The sequence below is a fragment of the Pinus tabuliformis genome, chromosome 5_1 (assembly GCF_031772625.1).
Source record: "Pinus tabuliformis cultivar Carrire ecotype Pingquan chromosome 5_1, CPIR1, whole genome shotgun sequence".
Taxonomy (NCBI): domain Eukaryota; kingdom Viridiplantae; phylum Streptophyta; class Pinopsida; order Pinales; family Pinaceae; genus Pinus; species Pinus tabuliformis.
In genome coordinates, this window is record NC_142305.1 from 199,105,260 (window position 1) to 199,112,824 (window position 7,565).

Consider the following 7,565-nt stretch of genomic DNA (forward strand, 5'->3'; position numbering starts at 1 on the left):
TGTAAAAAAGATTCAGGACTTTGTGTAAACACGGACGACTGACCAGACATATTTACGGGAGTATGAATACCTCCGGGTGGAAAAGGAGTACGAGGTGTGGAAAAACCGACTGAGTTGTCTAAAAAATTGGTTAACGCAAGGTACCAAGAAGTACTTCTAGGAGGACTGTAAAAGATGGATTCACGCTCCCTTAGATCAATAGTAAGTTGACCTTCAAGGTGAGAGACACCTATATCTTCTTCTGGAGCAAGTTCTTCTATAGCAATCAAACCAGAAGGTAGATTTTCGGTGATAATTCTTTCTATTCTCGGTGAATCAGGGACACTAGAATTTGGAGTAACAGGTTCGGAAATTTCAGGTTCTTCGCCTGTTTCACTGGCAGATGAAAAACTACCAGCAAGCTCGGAAACTGTAACAGTTTCGAGATTGTAACCTGTTTCTAAACTTTGGTAATCTGAATGGACTACCAAGGAAGATTCTCCTTCTTCAGGTGAACCTACTCTACTGTCACTAGGAGGAGTTACAAGGACCTTTAACCCTTCTAAATTACCCGGGTCGTCTCGAGGAGGGGATCCCCTAAGTCTACGGGATCTTCTCAACAATTCGGCCACAGAAACAACTTCAGGAGACTGGCCCCGAAGTCTACGGGACTGTCTCGGTAATTCCGCCACAATTAAAGATTTTTAACTACAACACACGAAAACAAAGTAAAAATTTCAAATCAAACCACCTAAAGTCTTCTAAAGAAGCAAACAAATTTGAAGCACACGCCTAAATAATCTAGAGCGTCAAACCACACACAAACAGTAGTCTTCCGGACCAAAAGCGCTAGTTGGTGATTAGGCCCAACCTCGCAGGATTCAGTACAGAAATGGCGGGTGGAACAGTTACCCCGGCAACCTGCTTAATGAATAGACCGGCACAAGTTCCTCCACTTTAACCGTCTCGAAGTGAAGTGAACCCCCCGGAAAATCCAAGTGAGTATAACCGACGTCTGCTCCAGGTACAGTGGGACCTTCCCTCCACCGTCACCTCGGTAGAACCCTAAAGATTATGGTCACTAAAGTTACCAATCACAACAATTACACCTGGGGGAACAGTCTAAACTCCGACAGCACGCAAGGGCAGAGTAGCAAGCTCCAATCCCCTTACCGGCTCCTTGACAACAATCCAAGGTTTACCGATAAGTGACCCCTGGCTCCTCGACAATGGTTAATCCGAGGTTTACCGTTTGTAATACGTACTGTCTGGCGTCGTTCCCAACGAGGGAGGAATGATCCCCTCACTGGTTCGGACACGAGCTCGTGCTTCTCCTTTAAGAGGAGCTTTCCCAGAGTATAACTGAAACAATTGGATTTAATCTACTCAAGATAAACTATCTGTTTGGTTTTGTAGTCTTGGAGAGTTAAGTACTCACCTACTCCAAGACCCTAGCCTAAGCTATGTTGGTGTTTCAGAGCCCTAGAAAAATAAAAATTACTAGATTGATTTTAATTTAAGCGTTACTTTTAAGGTTGTTTCTTAAGTCAAAAGGTGATGGAAGTGAAACCAGTGGTGTGTTGACTCGACTCGAAACCACTACAAAATGCACCTAGGATGATTTACCCACTACTTTACTTTTTCGATGAATTGCTTAACTAAAAAGTTGAGAGAATGCAATCTTTAAAAAGCAACTTCTTAATTGAAGACAATCAAAGAAACAATTCGTTTGTCTTTTCCAAGCATAAAAAACATGACCGCTCTTTACATGCACGAAAAAACTCTTTTTCTCTTTCAAAAACAAAAAGCTACTTGAAACAAGACTTTTAAAGAAGATGTTTTTGTATTTTTCTTTTAATAAAGCAAATAAATCTAATATAACAAAAAATCAATCTTAACAACTATTAAAATCTATGAAAATGCACTCATAAGCAAACTAAAAGGTAAATTTACTCTAAGCAATCTTAACGAGGCCAAAACCAACAATGATTATTCTAAGGTGTTTTACTTGATCACAATCAAATCAAGGACTAGCTTATTGCAGAACCAAAAACTAGTCAAAACAAAACTCTAATCTTTTTGTTCTTTTGTAAAATGGAAATCAACACTTTATAAACAAGTAATTCGAAATTTGACCCAAAACAACTTAAATGGCAAGCTGCTCACACAAGGAGACTTTACGACAGGCCCGACTTCTAAGAAGGCTGACTAACCAGAGAGATCTAAGGCTGGACAACTTTCTACCGTCAAAGTCACTACAGGACCTATTGAAAAATCAAACCCTAGGCCTAAACTTCGTTGAAATCCACTAAAACACTCAAAGCTCACAAAACAAGTCTAGGTGAAAATTCTTGACAGGGTACTAAAGGATCTGGGTAGAAAACACTAAGAAAAATCAAAATCTAAAAGCAATTAAAGCAAAAAATGGACTTTTCCTAAATTTTACAGGAAGACGCAGGAAACCCGTTATAACAGGTGCGGTCCCGCTCTGTGCAAACGGCAACAGCGCGTCCAAAGACGCACTGTGCAGTACTCAGAGGGTGCGTCCTTCTGGAAAAGTTGAGAAAAACCAAATCTAACTAAATCTGAAGCTAAGCCACCCAAATACTAATTCTCACAGTCAAAAACCAGAAAATAAAAGTGATTTTCACAGAGCAAAGTTCACACAAAGGAAAAGACTCTCTCATTAATGGATTCCCCAGCGGAGTCGCCAATTTGTCGTGGCGGAAAAAGTCGTTTGTGCGGACACAACTGACCTCCCTAGGAGTCTAAACTCTCTAGCGACAAACAAGACAAAATGGAGTGATCTTTCTCTAAATATACCTTTTAAAACATGAAAACTACAAGTGTTTAGGCTTACCTTATTCCAAAACGCGGTTGTTGTAGTCCGTCCTTGCCGATCCGGATGAGCTCCTCCTTCAAGTCAATTCCTGCAACCACAAACAATCAAACAATTACCAAGCACTTGCATTTCATATAATAAAACATATATTCAACATGCAGACCAAGGAACACATGAAATAACTCATTAACACAAGCTATTGAGAAAAATAAACCAGTTTGTATTAATAACGAAACAAAGAAACTCTTACAACCTGGCCTTGGTGTTGTGCAAGTTCCTCCCAGGGTCCATCAAGGGTTTTCCTCTACTTTGACAAAGCTCACCCACTTCCAAGTAGAATCAAGCAAAGACAATCTCTCCTCACAAGGTTCTAAATGGGAGTCCTAATTCCTGCAGCATTTACCCAAAGAAAATGTATAGCTCCAACCTCTCCTCCCTCTGGCTCAATGTCTTTATTTATAGTGCTGTAAAGAGGTTATTCAGGTCCACCATCAATGGGATAATCCCCCTCTTTGGGTGGGATAGCTCCCTTATTGATGGGATAAGTTCCCCCTTAATAGAGATACATGAACCAACTGGAGGCGCATCCAAATCATCAAACCGACCTCTAGAAAGTTCTAGAAGTAACCACAAGTAACATTTTTAAGATGAAACTCGCGCATTTTGCCTTTTACAGAAGGACGCACCTGTCCCTTAACATACAGAGCGTCCAAGGACGCACCTTTTGTGAACATGGTCAGCGTCCCCGCAGGTGAGGCTAGAGAGAACCTGCGACCCCAGAGATAAACATATTTTTTACAAGACTTTCTCTCTTCTTTGAGTTTTGAGATGGATAACAGAGGCATAAGACTTGCCTAAGAGGGTAGCATGACTGTTGATTTGAGCCATACTAACTGTAAGTGGTCATGGTGACATTTTTTAGTGTAACACTCCACATCAATGATCATTTTTCCATGGAATGGCAATTCCACCTGCCAAACAAAATCCTCACTGTTTTTGACCACCTTGTCAATTACTTTTGGATGTGTTAAAAATCTGATGATTTCCTTCCAAGGTCTGAATTTGAACTATAAATGATGCTATTGGAGGTTGCTCCTTCAACCGCTTTGAAGGTTCTGGAAAACATTGTACATATGATAACCTACTTCCTTCTATTGAAATGTGCCAATTCCACATCCTTATCTTGAAAAGATCAGACATCCTGTAGGAAATATAAGAAACCAGATTTTCTATTCTCCAATACCTTGATTGAATCTTCGGCCTCCTCGACCTTTAGACTTCCCAATGTTGGTGCATGCATCAACAGCTGCAAAAGCATCCAGCTTGCAGACACTCTGTTCAACAGCCACATGACAATCAACCATACACACACCCTGAGTAATTGCTACAGTGTCTTTCACATTGCAAGCGCTCTCATCAACTGTCACTAGAAACCCAATATTGACTTTCCTTTCTTCAACAGCCTCAATGAACTCAGCCTTGTAGGCACTCTCATTACCAGTTACTGGGGCATCAACCTTAGAAACACTCTCATCAATTGCCATGGGTTCTTCAACCATGCCCAGGCTTTCATCTTTTAAACCAGGTTCATCATTATGGCAGAAATTATCATTGACAGCCATAGTCGCATTAACACTGCGAAATCCTTCAACTGAGAAAAACGCATCAATCATTTGGTTCACTGTCGGTAGTGTTACAAGGTGAGTCAGAAACAATGCCATCTTTTAGAACCTCAGCGCCATTACAAACTTCAATCTCATGTTTGCCATGCCCCAAAGCATGCTTATGAGAAGCAAACGCTTCCTTATATCCCCAGTGATTTTTTTTAGAAGTTTCATTCGATACTGTTATAGAATCCTTTACAAGAGCTATCCCCTGCGCTACTTTACAGAATGCATCAGTTTCTGGAATTAAGATAAGGTGTCTGTCAGCTGGTGCTTGAAGATGCATTTCTGAAACATGACTCGCATTGCTAGTTTCTTGTCTACCAATTTCACTTTCACAATTCCAACAATTTCATGCCCTGGCATCAATGGATACTCTGAATCATCATGTTCATTCCGGGTCCATACAACATCGGCGTAACAAACTCCACCATGAATTATCTTTAATGAGATATCATCAAGGCCTGGAACCCTTCGGATAAATTGGTAAGGCGACCAAACACCTGATGGATCTCGAGCTGCCCAAAATGCGGAAAAATCGTGGAAACACGTTGCTTTACATTATCATCAAGGATATCACTATTAAGCAATCCATCCAAATCTGTCTTTGACAGCGCATATTCCCTACAGAGAACATCTGTCACAAGATCTTCGGGAGTTTCAGTTCCTTTAACAGAAATAACCACACACGACAAATGGCGCAACACCACAGCAAAATATGCAGCTTCCCGTTTCGCTTGATAGACACGTCCTTTTCGCAGGGTGTCAGGAGGTAGATTAACAAATTTCGGATATGCCTCAGCACGACCCCGCCACCAACTGTCACCTTGTAATACAGGTCTCCTGTTACGGCTCCAAGGGGTCAAAACGCCTGTATGTATAGATGATTTTTGCATCAGATTTGAGCATGCGAACACCAAATGCTTCCATCACCTGCAGACTCAAAATGGATGAACACATCAAACCTTTCATTAATAATTTTACTCCAAATTCGAGGTAGATTAGACTACGATGAGTCATGGACCCACTATCTAGTAGGATTTACCAATAAGACAATTTCATAGCATCATCTCTGTTCTTTCCATATACGACCTGTGACCCTCAGTTTCCTCTGAATAATCAAACCATCATGACTGTCCCGGACTTTCTTATGGCTGTCGCAAATGCTTCTTGGTATTCCTTGCCAACACAGCTTTCGTCCATTTTCCCCCACGCAGAAATTTTTTGCTTCATTATCATTACCAATAAAGCACAAAAAGGCCATATACACAGGGGCCATTCCAAGCTGGAATGTTTCAAAGTGCAAACAGATTTGTTGACAAAAACAGTTGAATACCGTCAGCATCCATGTTACATTATCCACCTCCTGAGGATTAGGTTTTACATATCAACGATTGAAGGTGCAGCCATTGTGCATGTCCACCTTGTGATCATTTCTCAAGTGAGTCACAAGCGCTGGCATGTACCTAGTAACTGAGCATTCAGAACCCGCGTAAGGGCAACTGTAAGGCCTGAACATGCATTGTTGTTCATGCTTGAGTTTGCTATAATATGTGAATATGTCGTGACAACCAAGCTTTCGATGTCTGCAAGGAAGTTCCAGAGATTCTGCAACCTTTTCAAAAGCCATACATCTTATATTCCCCAGTTCATGTCTGCAAGTGGGGCAACGGTTATGCACTCTCAACTTGCAGAAGTATTTTCATGAGAAGATGAAACAAAATGCTCAGGTCAGTAAGGGACATAGTAAGAAGAATCAAAGTGACATTCATTTGGACCCATTTAATCGTTTTGTTCAGAGCCACTTTCGGGATATGTATATGACAGGACAGAGGCTCGGAGTTCTGAATTAGTTGAGGATGGCATGGGGAATAACATACAAGAATAAAAACTGCTTACATATCCGTTGCTTTGCCTCTAGCAGATACAATCACAATACCGTTTGCATCATTGTGCTGGTGGAATGATCTTGACTAATACGACCCCATTTTCCGCCAAAGAAAAACAAATGTCAATCAGGTGTCTATGTTCTCTGCCGATGGAAGAACTAATACACGAACAGCTAGTATCGTTTACCCAATCTTTAACATTTCAAAAACTCATCACTGACACGTACACGATCCCACAACCATGTAAACCTTGATATCTTCAATCTTATCTGAAAGATCTGACATTAGACCTTTAAGCAGATCAACCTCATCCACAGCAGTTGTAGCCCGTGTACAAAAGGCATGATAGGATTTGGACCTCCACGGAAAACTTGAACAAATCCCAATTTCGTAGCATGCTACAAAATCACCTAAACAGGCAGCGCTGCGAAACTGCTAAAAAAGAATTCATGCACTGCGAAAACACCCTGTCTTTAAGCTAGGCTAAAAAAAATTTGACAACAGAATTTTCAGTGATAACAGTGGCTCCACTTGGGATAGTGTGCCCTTGTGGTACACTAAGAACTCGCAGGTCCAGTGCCTTATCCGTTTATGACAAACAGAAATTTGCTTGACAAGCATGACTGTAGGAGAAAGAAAGCTACATCTACTAAAAAAAAGAAATGCTCAGTTAACCTTGAGCTTATTTGCATTTACCTCTACCTACCTACCCTAACCATTTCAACTTCTTTCTGCTCAATCAATATGAAATTTCCAATGTAACCAATCCTCTGTTTTATCTGATATTTGACTTCTTTGACTGCATCGGAGTTCAGAACCAATATAATATTGTGATGACCGCTGCCACTGAAATTGTCTCTGATCTTCTTTGAAAAACTGAAATACTGGAGAGTAAAACTCTTCCATGTAATCAGCTACAGGATCCCAGAATACATGATCAGCTTGTTTTTCCTTGTAACTTTCCAGCTGTGCAAACTGATCTTCAACCACAGTGTTCAGTTCCTCAATCGTGAAAGAGAAAGGAACCAGCATAATCTCCTTGCGTTCTGCCATAGAAAACTTCTGAGAATAATGATCATGATAACACTCTTCATTTTCAGGCCACTGATTCTCAACCACACAAGACCCCTTTGATGTGCTATCCACTTTTCTATTTGACAAGCTATCCAACTGCTTTTCTGAATCATTCCA

General features: G+C 40.8%; 1 pseudogene; it reads right to left on the reverse strand.

The window, feature by feature from the left end:
- Window positions 1–5,551: 5,551 nt before the first annotated feature.
- On the reverse strand, window positions 5,552–6,436 carry LOC149164075 (E3 ubiquitin-protein ligase SINAT2 pseudogene; annotated as a pseudogene).
- Window positions 6,437–7,565: the final 1,129 nt, after the last annotated feature.